Source organism: Canis aureus, chromosome 5 (genome assembly GCF_053574225.1).
Source record: "Canis aureus isolate CA01 chromosome 5, VMU_Caureus_v.1.0, whole genome shotgun sequence".
In the NCBI taxonomy this organism is placed as follows: Eukaryota; Metazoa; Chordata; class Mammalia; order Carnivora; family Canidae; genus Canis; species Canis aureus.
The window spans coordinates 40,560,202-40,581,465 of NC_135615.1; the positions used below are offsets into that span (position 1 = coordinate 40,560,202).

Consider the following 21,264-nt stretch of genomic DNA (forward strand, 5'->3'; position numbering starts at 1 on the left):
AAAAGAAACAGGATCAAGTTTACAGAAGTACCCATCTGGTTCATCTGGGTAAACGGAGTCCACTGTATTCCAATCTCTCTTTCTAGGGCTCTTCCCAGCTCTCATGAAGTTGCCTCCATTGTCCAAACATGGATGAGCTCCCTGGATTTCTCCGATAACAGAACTCGGAGAAGGAGCAGAGAATTTTTTGTCCAATGAGCATGGATAATTAATTGCTGACAGTTTACTTCCTGTGCTTGAGATACGTTTCTAGAAATAGTAAGAAAAACTTCTTACAAAAAATTAAAAGGGGGGGCAGCCCGGGTGGTTCAGCGGTTTAGGGCCGCCTTCAGCCCAGGGCCTGATCCTGGAGACCTGGGATCGAGTCCCACGTCAGGCTCCCTGCATGGAGGCTGCTTCTCCCTCTGCCTGTGTCTCTGTCTCTCTCTGTCTCTCTCTGTCTCTGTCTCTGTGTGTGTGTGTGTGTCTCATGAATAAACAAATAAAATCTTAAAAAAAAAAATTAAAAGGGAAAACTGAGTTTACAATTCAGCCTGAAAGTGCAGGACTCTCTATATCTCAGTTCAGACTTGAGCTAAGAATCACACAATCTATAAAACACTCAGTTCTTCATGAGTTCAATTAAAGCCATGGATGCTCAAATGCAGACTATTCTGCTTTGTGTTGTGATTAAATTGCTCTTGTTCAAATGGAGTCTGGTTTTACTACTTTTTTCAACACTCAGCTGAATTCTATACTTGTGTTCAAAAGGCCAGGATTAATCTGATCTCCATGCTGTCCATATTTCCTCCTGGTTTCTCTAGCTAAGCACTTCAACTAATCTTTGTAGAAGGGGAGATTAATGTAAAAGGAATAATGAAACATTTGACTGATATTAGGTGCTTGTCATTCTTCATTAGCTGCCCCTGAGTCACCTTCTTAAAACCCTGCAAACAGAATAAAATGGGATATGCCAATAGTCCATGTAGCATATTAATAAGAAGAAATGTAAATGGGAGAAGACTTTCATTTTGCCAGAATAAACAGAGCGATATGCACCTCTCCATCTCTCAGCTTTTTGTACTTTCTCCAGGGGCTCAGTCCAATTAGCTATTTCATATTAATCACTATTTGTGCAGTTGATTCTTCCTGTGGCAGCTTTTCATTTTCAGGTGCCCGGAAGATCAAAAGGCTTTTATATTTCCTCAGATACTCTACAGGATCCAAAAAGGAAAACAACAATATTTTCTGTGTGCATTAGGATTTATTCTTTTCAAATTCATTCCATGTTTTAGCTCCTTGACACTCAGATCCCTTAAGAAATGTTCAAGCCAAAAAAAAAAAAAATGGAAATGTTCAAGACATACATGTCTCAATAAGAGGCATCAAAGATAGTATTAAACTTTGCATCTAGTAGGTATTCAAAATAATTTTTCCAAATGGCTGGATCTCCATTTGACAGGTAAAGGAAATGAAGCACAGAATTTTTAAGGGAAAAAGAAGATAGAAGTATTTAGGGACTAAGGTTAGATGAGCTCCCACTTCTCTTGATAACTTTTTTGGATGCTAGCAAATAAGTAGACCTCAATAAAAGGTTTAATAAAGCTTATACAAGGTATAATTGAGCTACTCTAACCAAGTGAACTACAAGTAAAGGTATGTGAGACAAGTCCACAACAATGACAAATTCAAAATATTTGTAGCACTTGTATTTTGGACAGTATTTCTTTCAGCTATTTATGTAAAGTAGCCAAATAACCCAAATTAATTTAGTAATTGTAATTTTCATTATTCATAGAACCATTTGGGGTCAATATACTTTTAGTCTACACTTAGTCTACACTAAATAAATGCATTAAAAGGATAACATGTATTGGTTCTTCCTCAGGCTTATACATTAAACTAATATTTTAGACAAATTAACTTTGGTTATGAAGTTGAAAATTTAGATTCAGTCTCCTTTGAAGCATATATAGATATGACATCCTCAGACCTCCCTTTCAAAGAGTTTCTAATCATTCTTTTAATGATTAGAAAATGTATTGCATTTTCAGAAGAGCCACCTTATGTTAGCGTTCTCAGTCTTTTTCTCCTGGAGGATACTGCCTTCTTAAAGATCCTCTGTGTGCTGCGCTGGTAAGTATCACATGTGGTCGATGAGCCCAACCGCCTTGACTACAGGTGATTGGAATAGAATGGCCCCTTGACTAGATTACCTTTCCCATAGTTTTCAAATATGATCTACAACACTGAGTGAACTGGTTTGGGAAAGCAGGTTCAGAAGCTAAGGCTTCCCCATTTTGAGCACCTACAGCTGGCCAGAAGTAAAGGAATGAGTTGGGAAAGCACAGGAAAGCAGTTAAAAAAAAAAAAAAAAAAAAGCGCTGAGGACAGATGCAGAGAGAGAAAGAGAGAAAGTGGTTACAATAGGCAATTCCAGCAAAAATGTATCCGTGACTTTCCCTAACGTAAGAGTATACTCTTATACATAAGAGTACAAAAACTACCTTAGACTTCATTGTAGTAAGATAGTATCTTACACCTTTAGGCAGTATTTTCACTTTTTTCTTTTTAGGATGGTGGCTTCAACTTCTAAAACCATCAGAAATATGTAATTGCATAAAAAAACCAGCTATCATCTTCTAGAGAAGGGTATTGTTTAAGGAGCATTTTATGCTTTACAAATGAAAAATAATAGACAAGGAGTGCCTGGGTAGCTCTGTTGGTTAAGCATCTGTCTTCAGTTCAAGTCATGATCCTAGAGTCATGTGATCGAGTCCCATGTGGAGCTCTTTGCTCCAGCAGGGAGTTTGCTTCTTCCTCTCCCTCTGCCTCTCTCATGCTCTCAAGTTGATTTTTTTTTTTTAAAGAAGGATGCCTGAGTAGCTCAGCGGTTGAGTGTCTGCCTTCAGCTCAAGACATGATTCCCAGATTCTAGGATCAAGTAACTGCATGGGGCTCCCCACGGGAAGCCTGCTTCTCTCTCTGCCTGTCTCTGCACCGCACCCCCAACTTTGTCTCTCATGAATAAATAAATAAAATCTTTAAAAAGAGAGAAAAGGAATAGATAAAAAATTCAATTGCTCACACACACAAAAATATCAGAAACCTAGGTCTCTGAATGAAGAACCCAACATTTCTCCTACACTGTATGTAGATGAAGCCAAGTAAATTGAGTCCGTAGAAAGAACTATAGAGTTTGGGGGTTGAGAAGACATATACTGACATAAATATGATGCCATGTTTAATTCAGTAAGACTCATTCAGTAGGACCCGACAATTTGACATGGATTTTTTTAAACTATATTTTGAATAAACAAGAAAATCTAAGATTTTTCATTTGAGAGGTAGCATGGATCATGGGCTGTGAAGGCAAAGAGACCTGTATTTGAGTCTTGGTGTGACTTCTTTCTTACCTCTTTGCTATCTTAGGGAGTTTACTTTGCCTACCGCAGGCTGGATTTCCTCATCTATAAATTGGGCCTGTGATAGTTCCTACTTCTTAATGATCGTTATAAAGAATGCATGAGGAAATGCATGTGATGGTCTAAAAAATAATTAGTTTACTGTTGCCTTTTGGTGTTGGGGGGGAATGTGACTGGAGATCTTCTAATATGTGATGTAGTTTTGATGTGAATCTGAGTGGATTTTTATTGAACTTAGAATTCGAAGTATCAGAATATCACCATACATATGGCATTCTATGGCCTAAAAAGCATTTTCATCATGTACTATGACATTTAGTTCTCCTCACACACTCATTTACTTCTTCCACAGACATCTGTTAGATGCCTGCCATGTGCCTGATTTTGTGCTATTCAGTAGAGATTCAGCTGTGCAGATGACAGACATAGTCCCTGCCCTCCTGGAGCTTAAAGCCCCCTGAGGCAGATTTGGCTATTTTTATATTTTATTTTTTAAGATGATAAAAATAAGAATTAGAGCATTTAAGGTACTTGTCCAATATGTGCACAGTTGGAGAGGTGCAGACCAACATCAAACTTGCAGCTGACTTTAGAGGTAAAGGAACAGTTGTCCTTAGATCTGTGGAGGGCGCTCTGCTTCTGGAACGGAGGTGCCTTAGACAGAATTAGAACAAGTCATGTTTCTACTGAATATATTTTTACTGATTGAGTTTCATTTGCCTGAGGGCTGAAGCCAAGCTGGTGCTATGATTCATAAGTCTCATTTTCCATATGTTTGACTTGGGATTTTCCTTGACAACAGTTGATTAGCTACTCTTGTGATTTTAACTCACTAATGATAACTTGACCCGATTTCAACTGATTTCTCTTGGTTCAAGGCTCCCCTCCAATGAGAGCTTCCAATGAAAAACCCCAGTACAGCAAGCATTCTCAGCTTCAACCAAACCAGCCATCTCCATGTGCCAAACCTGGTGTCAGTGCTGTGGAGCTGCTTTACAGGTGATAGCCCTGTAGTCCTTTAGTTAAATAGCCCACTAGTCCAGAATGGAGTAATGAGTTCCCAAATCCTGTGTTGCTATCGGTCTGCTGATAATGAAGCTCTGGATTATAGTTTTACCATCTAAGTCCAAGAGGCTTTCTAGTGTATATAATTTCTCTGCTTATTGCCCTCAGCAGTTGTGCACTATAGATGGATAAAATCCAACTTCCTTAGAATGGAACCAGATCTTTCATGACCTGGCCTTGACATCCTTTTAGAGCCTCATCTTTGACTAATATTTTCCACATTTCCTGTGTTTCAACAAAACTAAAACACTTATGGTCCTGCATCCTCAGACATATCATGGTATCTACTATTTCTCGCCTAAAGAAGTTAGGTCTGGAAATATTGACTTGCCATTATTATTCTAATAACTAGACTGTGCTATGATTTTGTTCTATGCAATCATCAACCAAAGAATCAGGTCCAAAGCATCCATTCAGGGAGCGTGTTAAAAGATGGCAAATGTTTTAAGCTCTTCTCCCCGACTTGATTTCATCCAGTTGGCTTGTAGCTATTTTAATGAAAACCAACAGAAGTCTATTTATGAGAAAGACAGGTTATTGTGAGAAGAAATCAATGTGAGGTCAGGTTCAGTAGGAGAGTGGGAAGTTTATAAGGTTGAATGGGTTGGCATATTCTATTTCAGTGAGTGCCATCAACCATCTAATGTGACTATGGTGGGATTTTCCAAGACTGATGGGCAGCCAGGATATGTAACTGAATGCTACAGTAGTGGGAGTAATTATTAGATATCTAAGCTGGGAACTAAATGAGTGTTGGGTTTTGGGAACCCAAACAATGTCCCACCTCTTAGCAAATTATATTCTTTTTACAGCATATGTGAACTGAGGAGAAACTTAGATCCTGTATTAAGTCCTTTTGGTAGTTTTTCTAAGAACAATACATTTTCTATTAAAATAGTGCAACTGCATGGCTCTCTGCTGAATTCTATCTTTGGGCAGGAAAAGTCCTTATAAAATAAACAGATGAAAGTTAATAATACTGCACTGTGAGGAATAAGTCCTATAAGCTAAGTCCTATAAACACAGATCCTAATAGCTACAAGTATTCATCAAGCATATAGAAACTTACATATTTTAGTATTCAGTGACAATGATCTGGTCTATAAAAAGAAAAGATATTTTCAAAATCTGTCAAGCATGTCCCCTTAAAATCCCTTTAAAATTATATTCCACACTTAACATTATTCACATTGAAATATTTAAACTGAGAAACATGTTGATCCCAATAAGAATACTTAGAAGACAATCATGGTAAACTGAATAATCTTGGATGGGTTAATAGTGATGATCTTGGCTGCATTCATATTTACTTTCTCCATCCTTCTTACAAAGATCATCCTTTTCTTTCAAAATCTACAAGGCAGGTATGATTTTTTTGGAGTTCATTCTATATTAGATAATGATTTTTCCAGGTCATTTATTCAAGGTAAATGACTAAAGGTGATCTTGAGAGAGTTACTCAACTTTGCTGAACCTCCATTTATTCATCTGTAAAATTAGGGGGCAACACCAGTACCTGCCTCATAGGGTTGTGATAAGGATAAGTGAATTAATACACAGCATGTAAGGGCTGAGAAGAGTGATTGGCACATAGTAATTTCTTGGTAAATAGTAGCTATCATTATTATGACCCAGAGAAAGACCGAAGTTGTATTATTTTTCAAAGAAACGTAAGTAAACTTTGGAATCATGCAAGATTATAAATGAAACATATTATTTCTCAGAACCTGTGCTCGGACCTCATTATGTTTTCCCTACATTGGTGCTACAGGTTTCTAACTGATATTCCGGTTTTACATCTCTCCAAAGACATTCATCCAGAGTGATCCTTTTATAACTTAGATCTTTGTAGATCTGTAGATCTGATCCTTCAGACCACTCCAACTTTCTCTCAGTCCTGTTATCTCATATTTAATGTTCTGACAGAAACACAGTTCATTCTACTCCCATCACCCCTTCCTTCCAATACCCAGCCCACACATCTACACAAATTCATCTAGAAAATTCTGACCAATTGATAGGCCAAGTACAGACTTCACAATTTATCCAGAAATTTTTTTCTGGTCTTTCTTGAGTCATATCTACAAGTGTCTCATTTATGCACCTTGGCACCTCGCGCATCTCTAAATCAAGCTAGATCGCTAACATAGTACCTATTTTATCTATTGTGCAAGTAGCAGTGAATTCACTTTTCTAGCAAAACCCCAAATAGGGGGCAACAAAATTGAACATACTATAAATAATCACTAAAAGATTTACTGAAATTGAAAGCTCAATGGAATATTTTTTAAAGGAATATGTAAATACCATTACTATCATGCTGAATATTCATGTTTTAGGATAATCTGCATGATGGTATTACTGAGGAGTACAAAAGAAAGGTGAAATGTGGACATGAATCAAGAGTCATCAACATGCAGCCCCAACACAATATTCCCATCTCCTTTTCTAAGACATCTGTCTTGATTGCTATAATCTAACCATTTTGAATACTATGTGATACTCTGTGCTTACCTTCCATATGCCAAACTTCTCAGCATATATGTAAGATGCTCCTTTTGCCAGAATGCACGCTCCACAGTTCTCTTCCTGGTAAAGAACCTACTCATGCACAGAGCAGCCCACTCGTCACTTTCCTAGCCAGATCTCAGAACAAATCCTGATCGTTCTCCACATCTATCTCTATTCAAGAGTTATTCTGCCTCCTGTCAAAATCAGTCCACACTTGTTGGTCCAGTATGGTAGTCACTAACCAATACCTATGTGCTGCCACATAAATTTAAATCAATACTAAATAAAATTTACAATTCAATTGTTCAGTCACATTAGCCACATTTCAACTGCCTGGTCATCCCATACGCCTAGTAGCTGGCATCTGGCATAGTGCAGAATATTTCCATCAAGTTCTACTAGAAAGTGCTAGTTTACACCCTGTACCTAGTACATGTCACATATAGGCACCCAATAGATAGTCTGTGATAGAATGGATGTTGAATAAACTAGATCCTCTATTATAGTCCTTGCATCTGCCCAGAAATAGAATTCAGCCCCACTGTTTCAAGTGAAGAGAATTAGAGTAAAAGCCTACTTCTGAGGTGTGCACCGTTAATGGAGTAAACAAGAAATATTCAGGTACTCAGAGAATAGCATCAATCCAGGTTGCTACCACCAGGAGAGCTGAAATGGGAAGACTGAATTTGTTTGACAATATAAAAATACTCCTAAGTTTGAAGGCTTCCACCCTTCAAGGGAGAAGCAAGCAGTGCTGCCCAGAACCCCATGAAGAACTGGAGATTGGGAAGAGCAGAGGATAGAAGGAGCAGCAATCAGAGATGCCCAAAGCCCCTGCCATAAGCTAGATGTCCAAGCAGGGAGGAGGGAGTGACAGCAAATGTCACCCCTCTGACCCTCCTGCCAGAAATTCAATTGGCTGACCTCATCTTGAAGCCAGTTGTGAAGGGAGCAATTCATTGGTGTTAACCTCCCTCCCAGAGCACAGATGGGAGGCAAAGAATGAATCTATGGTGTAGGAAAGTAAAAAAGAGCCATATTGCTTAATTTATCTATGTGTTTTTCTTACCTACAAGACTGAGATCACCTTAACTTAGGGACTGTATCTGACTCACCTGCACTGCAAAGCACACTGTATGACACAGTGTGGTATTCCATAATGGCTATTGAATAAATGAAGGAATAAATGAAGGAATCTCCATCCTTTCTATGTCGGATGGGTGTTTTCAGAAGTTAGGGTCACAATCTGTGTAGACTGCTGCCTTCATTTTATTATGTGGCCTCAAACCCTGGATCCATTTGAAAGAATGAAAATACTCCTTTCATATGCTTTAACCTTTGAAACCATGGTCTCAGGTTTTGATGCAATCATCAATATATCCTCTGACAGCCTTAGCAAATATGCTGTTTTCATTTTTTCCTGGCATATATCTTATCCTGATGGCACGAGTTGCTGACAAGCAAGTCCCCAACAGAACAATGTGATCAAACACTCAACAAAAATACCACTTTCTTGAACAATAAGGTGCCATCTGCTCTTAGATCTCCTGGCAGAATTTCTGAATAAAGGGACAGAGTCAAGAAGGAGGAGCACTGCACCACAGCATGGCTTAAAAACAACACAACAGAGAACCTGGGTAGCAAATGCAGAGGGGGCGGAAGGGAATGTTTCGTGTCAACAGAGACATGTTCCATTTCGGCTTTATTTTGTTTGCCGTGTGGCACACATGAAGCAAAACTCCATATAATTGCTCACATTCGGTCATCACACTTGATTTGTTTTTATATAATTTTTAAAATTCTATTAATTTTGATTTATGTGATACCTAAGCAAAATTCCCATTACTGTACATGTTTTGAGGACTGAGAGTAGGGGTAGAATTGGAGTAGGATTTCTGATCTTCTGCTATACTACATCTCCTTTTAGTAACAATAGTAATTATACAATAACCAGTACCCTTTATAGAGTGCTTTCTATGTGCCACTGTGATAAATGTCTTAACTGCATTAGCTTATTATAGACACAAAGAAACTAAGGCCCAGAGGTGTTAAGAAATTTGCCAGAGATGTCACAGTTTGTTGGTCAAACCAATGTCCTTGTTTTAACTCCTGACTTCTCCTGTATTACTTGAAATTGGAATTAACTGGAATCATTGGAATGGCTGCAAGAAATCTCTTCCTAATTTCTAAAATGTGTACTTTTGATATTATCAATCTCTTAACATTAAACTATAAAAACTGTGCACAGTTATAAGAGCTAAAATACTCTAATACTTTATTAAAATTCAAAAATTTATTACCTATTTCTATCTGTAGAAAGACAAAGTTAGAATGCTTTAATAGTAGTGAAGACTGAGCTTTCATTAGAGTAACTATTGCAAACCAGTGATCATTTCAGTGTCAATACTTTTAAAATCAACTGTTCCTAGAAAATGGAATTATTTTCAGAAATTCCTTTTTTTATTCAAGGAAATATGGCATTCATAGGACATGTCCAGTCCTATTTGTAGAATCTACATGTAGAATCTACAAAAACAGGTTTTAAAAAAAAAGTAATCCAACATATTCTGATGAGACAGCTATGCAGTATCTGAAAATATGTCAGTACATGGTCAGAGTTCATTAAATGGTCCAGCAATTGGGAGAAAGAAGAGCTCCTCCACTGGTAACAAAGTCACTGGGTAAAGCTTGATAAGGGACAGTCATCAGAGTAGTTCTTCATTCTCAGGCACAGGATTTAATCTATGTGAGCATCCATTTTCTCATCTGTACATGGGGATCATAGTGGCCTACATCACAAAGTCCATGAGATGTAGACATCAGAGCCTAAGTTATCTCCCACAGCTCCTGACATCCAGTAGATGATCAACAAAAGTGGTGGAGTATAAGTTGTGTCTTACAGACACAAAAAAACCCAGACTCCAAGTTGATCATAACAGACTCACTTAAACTTTATCTTACAGACTTTGATGACAGAATTTTTCTCAGAACTCTTCCTTCCTCCCTTTGAAACTCATCCATCAAAATTTGATTTAACCTTCTCAACATTTAGGGACAATTTGGATGCATATGGAATATGATATTTGTTTTGCCTATGGCCTATGCTATTTCAGGGGTGCCTATAGATTATGATTTTTTTTACACATTACACATTAGTGTTAATTTTATCCTCTGCTTCCTGGCCTCTAATTTTATGTTATAACTTGCCAAGTCTAATATACCCATTAAAACTATGTCACTGGTTCCTACATCTTTGTTCCATGCTACTCACTCAGTCATTTATATAACACTAAGCAGTATATAAATCAAATCCAAACTCTATAGAACTTGCATTCTATTTGAAGAAGACAGACAATAAATAAACACATAAAATATATAATTATTTCATGTGATAGTGTTAAGAAGAAATATAAATCACAGTAAAGGGATAGAGAGTGGTCAAAGGCATTGTTTTGGAAAAAAATGGGAATGAGGGAAAGGATTTTAATGAGTATTTACAAATCTGAGTGAAGTGAGGACAGTCTTTAGAGGCCCCAAGAGATGAGGGTTTCAGGCAAGGGAAGGATCCAGGGTATTGCTCTGAGCCAGGAGCATGCAGGCAGCTGGTGTGTCTGGAGCAGAACGAAATAAAAGGGAGGGTGCCAGGAAGTGATAGAGGAGAGATCCACATGGCATTAAGTGAAATGGGGAGCCATTTAGAGGGTTTGAGTGGAAGAGGTAGCAGATATGACCTGCAATTTAAAAGAATCTACTCTAGCCCCTGTGAAAAAGATAGACTACAGTTCTATCAGGTGTAAGCAAAGAGACCAGTTAAGACAATGTTGCAGAAGTTCTGTTGAGGTTGGCCCTGAGTCAGGGATGGTTCTAGCATCTGAGGCTTGGACAAATCTTCACAAGGAGGAGATCCCTGGGATATTATAAGCCCTTAAATTGCAGTAAATTCTCAAGTCCCCTTACTCCATTTTTCTCATCCTCCTGGCACAACACCTGAACTTAGAAAATTCATACCATGGGAGAGGGGGAGATAGAGGTGAAAGTAGGTCCAATCAAATAAACCATTAACAGATTCTTCAGTACAACCTATGCCTACCCTAAATAATCCTAATAGTTAAATTGTCTGTATCAGATTGAGAAAGATAGGAATTCTCCACCCTTCTCACTGATGGTGTGATGGAGGACTGATTAGATGGTCATGAGACTAAAGGCCTATTCATTTATAAGGCATTCTATCAATTTCCTGGGAATAAACAGAGCTCTACTATTTCAGAAAGGTTGTTCTGCAGAGTTTAGGTAAGAGTGACAAATTCAAAGGATTCTGAGTTTCCTGTCACTCTTCATCAGACTATTCAATTTGAGATTTAAATAACTCAATCCCCTAGAGTTACTCTATTTTATCTAGGAAGGTCAATCTAGTACAGTGTAAGTTAGACAAGTAGATTCTGCAAACAGAGTGCCTGAGTTCAAAACCCTGTCTGCCACTTACTGCCACCTAATGCCACAGGCACTGAAAAAGCTCCTTATATACCTGAACCCCACATTTCTCATCAGGAAAATGAGAACAGTAGTAGTACCTCTAAGTAATTTCAAACCACCTACCCTAGGTCTTCTCCCAATACAAGTGTTTAAGAATCTTAGATACTATTAATTTTTCAATTTGATTTCTAATTACTAGGGAGAAACAAACAAGTCAATAGTCATGTTAACTAAAGTGTTTCTATTTCCTCTTCCACCTTCAGCCCACGTGAGCCTGCAGATGTGCCCAGGGGAAGCATTCCTTAAACAATTTGCATAAGATCATCTGTGCCTCTTCAAACTTGTGCAGATATTCAGTTTGAGCTCTATTCAAATTTCGAGCTCAAGTTCCTGCCAATTTTATGTTATCAAAACAGGCTTGCTCATCTTAGTTAGAAGCCTCATAAAACGATCTGTTACTGAGAGATTGCTCACCCTCACAGGGAGGTACGGAAACTTTATTCAAAATCAGAGATACTCAAATCATTTCCATTTTGAGTTTGGAAATCGGAGTAGGCAAGGTACTTCCACTTTTGTCATACCTCCATGGTTGGTGCTGGAAGTAGCCACAGCACTAATCTAATCTCTGACCTGGCTCCTCTACGTGGCAGACATTACAGCGCAATAGGAAATCCTCCACATAACCCAGCTTCCTGGAATCCAGGCAACAACAGATGCTTTGCATTTGAGTTACTCCTGCATACTGCCTCCTGCATTCATCATCCCTATTCATTCTATGCCACACATTGAAATTCTGACTTGAATTGAAAACCATGCTGATCTGCAAAAATTGCCTATTTTGTTGCATTTCACTGAAGCGATGATGATTCAATATACCTAACAGGCAAACTCTCAGAGCATCTTACTCCTCCGCACATTTGCTGTAGCCAATTCCCACTCTTTCCCAGAGAGAGAAATACACCATTAGTGATTTAGTGTTCCAGTGGGACGTGAGGAATGGGTAATACTAATAATCATAACAGTACTAAATAAATACATAAATACAAAGGTGGACGGGAATCTGATTTAATTACAATCAGATTTTTAATTTCATGAGTTAACCAAGAACATATGTCATCCTGGTGGAATTTTTTTTGAAAGACTTGTTTTAGACTTTGATAGGCTTTGAACCTTTTGAAGACTTTTAGAATTTTCTTGGACTTTGTTATTAAAAGCATACAATTCTAAAAGACCCTGTGGTCGAGTGTGAACGAAAAGAGCCATGAAAGAGAAATGATAGAAAAAGAGTATCAAAAGCAGAAGTGAGAACTTGCGACAGACTGAAAAAATAAAGAGTTTTTATTTATGGGATTTTAATCAATATATTCCTTTGGTATTCTTTAGCTGCAGGAAAATTCTAAAATTGGATATTGCATATAGATTGAGGAATGTAAAATATTAACTATAGTATGGTAACAGTAGCTCCTATTGGCAGATCACAATTTAATAAGGGTGGGACCCCATCAGGGAAGTTTGTGGACTTTTTTTTTTTCTGTAGTGCACAGGGCTAGAAATACAGGCAGGAAGCTAAGTCACAGATATTCCACAATCCTGGGCAAGTCTCTTGATGGACACTCCATCAAGACAGTAAGCATTAGGCAGTGGCTTTGTATTAAACATTGGACTTGAAGGGTTGAATGGAAGTATGAATAGCATATAAGATGCTATTACAATTCACTAGAGAAAACTGGAATGCACAGTAATATTTGTGTGATGCAATAAACCCTGTGAGTGAAGATCCTTAGAGCTTTTCATATTCCACTTCCAGGCAGATTACACTTTCCACCCCCTGTAAAATTAAGCAGTTTTTTTTTAACTGAGAAGAAAGGAACACAGTGACTTAATCATTTTTCTAATGAATTTTAAGAGCCAGCTCACTCTTTTTGGTGTTCCTTTCCTTCTGTCCTGGAATCATGGAAATACATCAATATAGAGTTTCCATCATCCTCAGGCCCTAAGTCACCACAATGAGAAAAGCTTGACTCACCTATCCTTAAGACACATAGCTATGATGAAAAAGAAACTTTAGCTCTTTTGACCTTCTGACATTTTGGCCTTGTTACCACAGTACAACCTAGCCTACTCTAAAGGATAGACTGTATTTGCAATGTGGATCAGATAATATGTAGGTCAATTTAATCTTTGTCAGACTAGAAGGTTTCAAGAAGTATGCTAGAAGTCTCCAAATTGTAATTACTACTGGCCTAGATTTTGAAGTTTATGTCCCTTTAGATAGGCAGAGAAGACAAAATAAGGACTTTGAGGAAGTCAAAATAGTAAGCTGAAAATTACAGAGCCCAAAAAGCTAGGTAGTTGTCTGATGAGGCAGGAGCTCAGTGTTGGGAATATGTGGTGAAGAGACTAGAAAGGACAGATTATAACTAGAAGATTTTTAGAATTTTCATTTTGATATAATTTTTAATTATAGGAAATTTGCAACAACAGTATAAACTATTTCCATATGCACTTTACTAGATCCATCTATTGTTTCTATGTTTTAGTTTTATCTCTTTCCTTCTATTTTCACAGATAGATAGGTAGGTAAATATATAAATAGGTAGATAAGGTAGATGGATGGATGGATGATAGCTGGGTAGATAGCAATGTAGATATTTATGTGTATACTTTTATATACATTTATATACAAATTATTTATTCTGAACTATTTAAGACTAAGCAGGAGATAGTATTTTTCCTTTACTCATTTATTTCTCAGTGAATTTACTAAAAATGAGAACATCTTTTATATCCACAATGCAGTTATAAAAATCAATAAATTTTATATTGATACAGTACCATTATTTAGTTCATAGGCCATATTCCAAGTCTTTCAGTTGTTCCAAGAATGACCTTTACAACTATTTTTCTGATCAAAATCAGGATCACTTTTAGTTATATTATCTTTTTTTATCTAGTTTCTCAACTTTCTCTTGGCTTTGAAATTTTTGAATAGATAGATATTATTAATAGTAGGGATATTATTTAGCCACAAGAAAGAGGAAAATCCCGCCACTTGTGAAAACATGGGTGGAGTCTAAGGGCATTATGCTAATAAGCAAGAAACATCAGACAAATACTGTATGATTTCACAAATATGTGGAATCTAAAAAAAATAAATCCACAGAAATAGATTGGTGGTTGCCAGATGAGGGGTGGTAGGATTGGATGAAGGTGGTCAAAAGATACAAACTTCTAGTACTAGATGAGTAAGTCTTGGGGATATAAAGTACAGTAGGATGACTATAGTTAACAAAATAGTATTGTATACTTGACAGTTGCTAAAAAGGTAGAACTTAAAAATTCTTATCACAAGATAAAAACTTCATAACCATGTGTAGTGATGAATGTTAACTGAAGTTGCTGTGGTAATCGGTTTGCAAAATATATATGTATCACATCATTATTCATACCTTATGTACATCTTAAACTAATACAGTGTTATATGTCAATCATAGTTCAGCAAAACCTAAGGGAAAAGTTTTAGATCACCAATTCAGGGATACTGCATATTGTTTATGGTAGTTTTTGTAATCCACTAGTATTTTAATAAAAATTTAAATTTAACATATTATCCATGAAATCAAAGATGTGAATGATAACAATTTCATTTCTTTGCCTCATATTATCAGGAGTATTTATTACTTACACAGGGAGCAAAATGGTTTTCTGAAAGGTGAGGCTATTATTCATTTAGAATTGGGGTGAAGGTACAACACTCTGCAATAAAAAAAGGCAATTTAGTCTAGTAAGATTGTTCCATCTCATTTAAATTTCAATAATGTGTTTTTATTAAATAATGGGAAAAAACACAGTGAATGAAAAAATCATCAATAATCTGGTCCGTTATTTTGGTTAAGGGAATGCGGGAATGTAATTTTCCCTTAAGAATATAATATTAACATCTGTCATCTGTATTTTAGCATGGGGCTCTATGGTATTTAATGATTTTCATCTAAAACATAAGTTGCTCTTTTTTTAATCAGAAAACCAACACATTTTGTAGCACAATTTAGGAAATACAAAAACTAGAAGAAAATGAAAATCACCCATTATCCCACTATTCTGAGAAAACTTATGGTAACATTTCATGCATATGCACGTATATTTTGCAGAACTGGATCATGCTACATAGGACCCAAGAATTCACATACCTGGAAGACAGCAAGTCATGGGTAACAGTCAGGAGTGCTGGGGATTTTCATCAGCCAGACAGCATATTCCATGTCTTAAGTGACCAGGCCTCCCCATCCCCAGGTCATTATGGCTTCCAGGTGGGTGAACCCTGAGTATTGCCTTAACTCCAGGATAAGAGGAAGTACCTAAAAATCAGGTTGTTATAAAGTGAAATTTGGAGGTGCAGGAAAGATGATGGAGTAGGAGGATTCTGAGTTCACTTCATCTCACAGACTCACCAAAGCAACAACTATATATACTTTAACAAATTCTGAAAACAACCTGAAGCCTAGAAGAACACATTTAACACAATTAGTTGTAGAGAGAAGGCCACATTAGGAGGGGCAAAAACATGGCTGAGAGCCAACTCCCTGAGAGACTAACCGCAAATGGGAGGTATAGCACAAGCATAAAGAATTGAGAGGATCAGACCCCACACCAGGTATCCCCAGCCCTGGGGACCCACAATGGAAACATGAGTCCCACACCATTTGGTTTTGAAGGTCAGCAGGGCTTAACTACAGAAGAGTCAGAGAGGGTGGTAAGAAACTGACACTCTGCCCTTAAAAAGCCACTACACTAAGTAACTCAGCCTGAGACATAGCACAGAAGCAAAGGTTTTTAAATTATCTGAGGTATACCTGAAGGCAATTTATTGATTGATTTTAGGGTGTGTACTAGAGGGTCAGGGATCTCCAGGACATTTCTCTAGGAACAGAAGTGCTGGTTCTGGTGCCAATTTTCTTGTCCTCCCCTAGTCTAGACAGCCATATGCTTGCAGGAGCCAGTGCTAACAGTGTCTATTATGCTAGTACTGTGTGCCTCACCCCAGTGTTCCCCTAAGGACAGGTCCCACCTGCAGGAACCTCCATGCAGCTCCAGGCAGCTCCTGTCCCACTACACCTGGTAGGCAGCCTTGGCCAGGACTGGTACCATGACAAAGTGACTCCTGCCCTGGTGAAGCGGGGGAAGATAACCCTACATATCTGTATGTCCACAGTTCCTGTAGCTTGGCCTCTTAGCTGATTATGCAGGGAGCAAGCCCTGATCTTCAGTGCACCTGTAGCTATCACAGCAGTTATCTGCACATAGCCAGGCTGAATGACAGCCTGCTCAGTACACCTAAGATTTCTGCAGCTGAGCCCCTCAAGTACAACAACAATAACAAACACTGCCAAGTATACTTGCAGGAGGTGATTGGGGGTCATTACAGCAAGCTGGACTGATGGCACACTCCACCTACTAGCAGGTCCAGAGCAAATGGAACTCATCCATAACAGGAGTGCACATGCAGCCCATACAAGGGATACCCCTTGAGTGCCTGCTTCTTTTGACCATAGGGAGTTTATACTACAGGGCACCACAGTACTTCTACACAAGCCACACAACTTTCAAAACCAGGTGATACACCTAACCTACCTAATACAGAGAATATCAAACACATAGAGTTACACAGAAAGGAAGAGACAGGGGAATATGTCCTAAACACCATAAAATCAAAGAAAATGAGCTAAACAATATAGAGATAAGTAATCTACTTGGTAAAGATTTCAAATGCTCATAAAGATACTCACTGGATTTAAGAGTTAATGAGCTCAGTGAAAACCTAAAAAATATATATGTATTAAAAAACAGAGCTGAAAAATAAAATAATTTGAATGAAAAATACACTTGAGGGAATCAACAATAGATTCGAAGATGCAGAACAAGGTATCAATGATCTGGAAGACAGGGTAATGGAAAAGTGAAAAGCTAATAGTGAAAAGAAAAAAGAATGATAAAAAATGAGAATAGGTCCAAGACCTCAGCAACATTATCTCAAATAACAACATTCACATTATAGGGATTCCAAAAGGAGAAGAGGGTCAGGCAGTGGGAGGCAGAAAACTTAGCTGAAGGAAGAATAGGTGAAAACTTCCCTGATCTGAAGAAGGAAAAGGACAGTGAGGTCTAGGAATCACAGTGAATGTCAGACAAAGCGAACCGAAGGTAATCCCCACAAGACATATAATAATTAAAATGCCTAAAACTAAAGATGAATAAAGAATCTTAAAAGCAGCAAGAAAGGGACACCTGGGTGGCTCAGTAGTTGAGCATCTGCCTTTGGCTCAGGTCATGATCCTGGAGACCTGGGATCAAGTCCTGCATTAGCTTCCCCACAAGGAGCCTGCTTCTCCTTCTGCCTATGTCTCTGTCTCTCTCTCTCTGTGTCTCTCATGAACAAATAAATAAAATCTAAAAAAAAAAAGCAGCAAGAAAAAAGAAAATAGATACTTAGAAGGGAGCCCCACAAACCCATTGGCTGAGTTGACAGCAGAAACTTGCTGGCCAGAAGGGGGTAGGTGTGATATATTCAAAGTGCTTGATAGGAAAAAAACCTACAACAAAAAATATCCTATCCAGAAAGGTTATCATTCAGAATTGAAAGAGAAGTTAAAAGTTTCCCAGACAAACCAGGTGAAAGGAGTTCACTATTGAACCAACTTTACAAGAAACGTTAAAGGAAATTTTTAAGTGGAAAGAAAGGAGCATAACTATAAGAAAATTATAAAAGGTAAAAATGTCACTGGTAAAAGCAAACATTATGTAAACATAGTACACTGATAAAACACAAAAGTAGTAAAATCAATTCTTTGTACAAAAATGAGTCAAGGAATACACAAACATGTAGAATATAATATCATATACATAAATGTGGAGGGGGAGGAAATACATAGTGGTTTTAGAATGTGTTCAAACTTAAGTGGCTTTGAATACACATTATCTATATGGACTTAACAGATATACAGAGCATTCCATCCCCCCTAAAAAAAATACACATTCTCTTCAGGAGCACATGAAAACATCTCCAGGATAGATCATGTGTTAGGTCACAGAGCAGATCTGAATAAATCTAAAAAGACTGAACTTGTATTAACCATCTTTTCCAACCACAACGTTATGAAACTAGAAATCAACTATAAGAAAAAAAACTGCCAAAAAAAAAACCCAAACACATATAAACAACATGGTACTAAATAATCAAGGCATCAACAAAGCAAGAGAAATTTAAAAATATACAGAGACAAATCAAAATTAAAAAAAAATGAAGTAAATCTTTAGGACACAGCAAAAGCAGTTGTAAGAGATGCTGCAGGCCCACCTTAAGAAACAAGAAAAATCTCCAGTAAATAACATAACTTTACACCTGATGGAACTAGAAAAAGAAGAACGAATAAAGCCTAAAGTTAGTAGAAGGAGGGAAATAATAAAGATCAGAAGTTTTATAAAAATAGACTTTAGAAATAGAGGCAAAAAATGAAAACTATCAATAAAACCAAAAGTTTCTGCCTTGAAAAGATTAAAAAAATTGATAAACCTTTAGCTAGACTCACCAAGGAAAAAAGGAGAAAGACTCAAGGAAAAAAATCAGAAAGAAAGAAAAAAACAGGAGAAATTCCAACTGATAATACAGAAATACAAAGGATTGTAAGAGAACACTATGAAAATTATATGCCAACAACTTAGACAACCTAGAAGAAATAGTAAAATTCCCAGAACCATGCAATATTCCAAACCTTAGTTAGAAAGAAATAGGAAACAGGAGCAGAACTATTACTAGTAAGGAAAACTTCCAAATTCATTCTATGAGTCCAGCATTACCCTGAAGCCACACACAGACAAAATACTACTAAAAAGAGAAAGTATCATCAAGTATCTCTGATGAACAAAGATGCAAAAATCCTCAACAAAATAGGCAAGCTGGACTCAATAACACATTAAAAGGATCATTCACCACAATCAAGTGGGATTTATTCCACAAATCAACCTGTATCATGTATCACATTATAAGAATAAAAATTATGTGATAATCTTTATGATAAAAATCTCAACAAAGTGGATAAAGAGGGAATATACCTCAACATAATAAAGGCAATATATAAAAAAACCTAGAACTAACATGATATTCATTAGTAGAAAATGAAAGTTTTTTCTCTAAGATCAGGACAAAACAAGGAAGACCACTCTCACCACTTTTATTCAACATAATACTGGAAGTCTTAGCCATAACAGTTAGATAAGGGGGAAAAAAGCATTCAAACTGGTAAGGAAGAGATAAAATTTTCACTATTTGCAGATGGCATGTTGCTATACAAGAAAACCCAGACTCCACCAAAAAACTATTCTAATTCAGTAAATTTGTAGGACACAAAAATACTGTTGCATTTCTAGACACTAAAAACAAGTTAGAAGAAAAGAGAAATTAAGAAAATAATCCCATTTACAATTGCACCAGAAAGAATAAAATACTTAGTAATAAATTTTTAAAAAGATTTATTTATTTTAGAGAGAGAGAGAGCATGCAAGTGAGCAAGGGGAGGGGCAGGGGGAGATAGAGAGAGAGAGAGAGAGAGTCCTCAAGCAGGCTCCCTGCTGAGTGCAGAGCCCAATATGTTGCTCAATTCCAAGACCCTAAGATCATCACCCGAGACAAATCAAGAGTTGGCCACTTGACCAACTGAGCCAACCAGGTGCCTTTGTAGGAATAAATTTAACCAAGGAGATGAAAGACCTATACTCTGAAAACTGACACTGCTGAAAGAAACTGAAGACAACACTAATAAATGGAAAGATAGACCATGTCGTAGGCTACCCAAAGGAATCTACAGATCCACAGCAAACTCTATCAAAATACCATTAACATTTTTTTAGAACTAGAAAAAATAATTCTAAAATATATATGAAAACACAAATGACCCCATATTTCAAAGCAGTCTTGAGAAAGAAGAACAAAACTGAAAGTATCATAATTTCATATTTCAAAGCTATAGTAATCCAAACAGCATGGTACAGACACAAAAATAGATACATAGATCACTAGAATAGAGAATCCAGAAGTGAATCCAACTTTTACATGGTCAATTAACCTATGACAAAGGAAGGAAGACTATACATTAGGACAAAGAGCATCTGTTTATATATGGTGTTGGGAAAACTGGAGAGCTACATGTAAAAGAAGGACCTAGACCACTTTCTTAATCCAAACACAAAAATAAACTGAAAATGTACTAAAGACAGAAATGAGAGACTTGAAACCATAAAATTCCATAAAGAAAACATCGGCAGTAATCTTTTAGACATTGGCTTTAGCAATGTATTTACAGATGTGTCTACCCAGGCAAGGAAAACAAAGCAAAAGTAAACTATTGGTACCTCACCAAAATAAAATGCTTTTGTAAAGCAAAGAAAACCATCAGTCAGGATGGGTAGTATCAAAAAGATAAGAAATAATAATTATTGGCAAGAATGTAGAGAGAAAGGAATTCTCATGCATGACTGATAAGAATATAGACTGGTACAGACACTCTGGAAAATAGTATTGAGGTTTCTCAAAAAATTAAAAAATTATCATACCCCATAATTTTACTACTGGGTATTTACCCAAAGAAAACAAAAACAGTAATTTGAAATGATACATGGATCCCTATACTTATTGCAGTATTATTTACAATAACCCAGAAATGGAAGCAACCTAAGTGTCTATCAATAAATTTTTTAAAATGTGGTACATATATACCATCAAATATTACTCAGAAAAATGACATCTCATCATTTGTGA

The 21,264-nt window shown here is 37.0% G+C and overlaps 2 long non-coding RNA genes across 6 annotated transcripts in view; one reads left to right on the top strand and one right to left on the bottom strand.

The window, feature by feature from the left end:
• Positions 1 to 21,264, top strand: part of LOC144314045 (uncharacterized) — a 146,032-nt gene that overhangs the window by 117,037 nt on the left and 7,731 nt on the right. For 4 of the 5 annotated variants that reach the window (XR_013379702.1, XR_013379701.1, XR_013379700.1 and 1 more), the window contains 2 exons: positions 4,283 to 4,403; positions 15,605 to 15,763. This is a non-coding gene — a long non-coding RNA (uncharacterized LOC144314045). The remainder of the gene's footprint in view (positions 1 to 4,282; positions 4,404 to 15,604; positions 15,764 to 21,264) is intronic. The other variant, XR_013379704.1, reaches the window with a different exon arrangement.
• LOC144314047 (uncharacterized) overlaps positions 1 to 21,264 on the bottom strand; it is a 127,695-nt gene that overhangs the window by 54,731 nt on the left and 51,700 nt on the right. The gene's annotated exons all lie outside the window — the stretch shown is intronic.